This window comes from Chenopodium album, chromosome 3 (assembly GCF_948465745.1).
Source record: "Chenopodium album chromosome 3, dcCheAlbu1.1, whole genome shotgun sequence".
Taxonomy (NCBI): Eukaryota; Viridiplantae; Streptophyta; class Magnoliopsida; order Caryophyllales; family Amaranthaceae; genus Chenopodium; species Chenopodium album.
In genome coordinates, this window is record NC_137836.1 from 22,648,066 (window position 1) to 22,650,073 (window position 2,008).

Below are 2,008 nucleotides of genomic sequence, written 5' to 3' on the forward strand. Positions count from 1 at the left end.
GTAAATTTACTTGTTTCTCTGTGGTTCGACCCTTCTTCCCTATCTACATAGTTAGTGGATTTAGGTTTATTTTCTATTAGGTGAATACGACTTGAGCCTGTCAAAATTTAGCGCCGTTGCCGGGGAAACGATTTTATTTTTATTTTCTGATTATTTTTTGTAGTCTAGATTATCCCCTTTTGTCTCAGAGAACGTTAGTTCTTGGAGGCAATTCTCATATTTGTCTTTTAGTTCCTTGTTTATTCCCAGGTGTTCCAGATCAGGTTACATTCCATTCGATCCAGAGATCGAGCGCTCGTTTCATAGGCAAAGGAAAATTTATAGACAAATTCCGACGGGTTTTAAGGAAGACAACAATCGAAGAGACCCTCCCTCTGATTCTAGTCATGCAGAAATTCCTTCAAATTCAAAATCAGAGATGACGACCCAAAAGAAACTCAGTGACTACTCGCAGCTGAATCTCACAGATTTCCCGCACCTTAATCCCACTCCGGCTCTAGATGGAGTTCAATTTGAGATCAAGACCCAATTTATCACTATGATATAGAGCAAGCAATTCAGTGGAGCTAAGGGTGAAGATCTTAATCTTCACATTGCAGATTTCTGCCAGTATTGCAACACCATTAGACAAGTCGGGGTCACGCAGGACCAAATCAGGGAGATTCTTTTTCCCTTTTCATTATGTGGCAAAGTTAAATTATGGTTTAATGGCTTGCATAGAACTGCACTTGGTATTACTGACTGGGAAACTCTTGCTTTGAATTTCTATAATAAATATTATCCTGCAGAGAGAACAGTGGTACTAAGGAGTGCTATTAAGAACTTCGCTCAAGAGGCCGATGAAACTCTATATGAGGATTGGGAGAGGTTCAAGGATCTATAGAGAGAATGCCCCCACCACAATCTAGCACAATGGCATTTGATCCAAGCTTTCTACAATGGAATTGGAAATTCATCTAGATTAGTTCTAGATTCTGCAGCTAGTGGGAGATTCATAAATTTAAATGTGGACGATGCAGGACAGGTTATCGAAGATATGGCAATACACAATTCCCAATACGGGAATCCGAGAGGGTTTATAAATAAAGGAAAACATAATGTCGATTCTGTATCCTTTTTGCAAGCTTAATTAACGTCTATTTGTCAAAAACTAGATAATCTTACTGCTATTCCTAACTCTGTAGCTAATGTTTCTACTGTTGCTAACAATGAAGATTTTTGTGAAAATTGTGGAATTGTAGGGCATTGGGAGCAAGATTGTAGGAGTTCCATGGAACAAGTTAATGCCTTCCAAACCTATAGGCAAAATAACCCATATTTTAACTCTTTTAATATTGGCTACCAGAACCATCCATATCTTTCATACCGGAGCACCAATGTACAAAAGCCTCCACCTCCACAACAACCACAACAGCAACCCCCTCCACAGCAAAAATATTACCACCCAAATTCTGGCCAGAAAAGCCAAGCACCACCCTCATCATCTTCTGACCCTGCCATGAGAGAAATTAGAGCAATGCTTACTAATATGCAAAAGCATATGGAGAGTAGGGATGCGCAAATTGATTCTATTTTAGCCCACAATAAAATCATGGATAATCAAATTGCACAACTTTCATCTACCCTACAATCCCGTCAGCAGGGAGCTCTACCATCACAACCTATCCATCCTACAGATCATGCTAATGCAATCACTCTAAGGAGTGGTTCACATTATGATGGACCTCCTATGCCAAAGGAAGATGGACCAATTCCTGATCCAGATTCCTCTATACCAAACGATAATCCTGCTAACCCTGCAGGGCTACAAATAGATACTAATCCTTCAAATGTTTCTGTGCAGGGTAAACCTCAGGATAAGGGAGGAGATTTGCAGAGCCCGGTTATCAAACTATCGTTCCCTAATAGACAATTGAAGAGTATATTTGATAAACAATTTGGTAAGTTCTTAAAGGTTGTGAAAAACCTGTAGGTAACAGTTCCTTTCACTGATTTAATCACTCAGGTT

The 2,008-nt window shown here is 39.5% G+C and overlaps 1 non-coding gene across 1 annotated transcript; it reads right to left on the reverse strand.

Annotated features, from left to right (window-relative positions):
* Positions 1–799: 799 nt before the first annotated feature.
* On the reverse strand, positions 800–906 carry LOC145625987 (small nucleolar RNA R71). Its single transcript, XR_014110876.1, has one exon. It is a non-coding gene; the product is annotated as a small nucleolar RNA R71 (small nucleolar RNA).
* Positions 907–2,008: the final 1,102 nt, after the last annotated feature.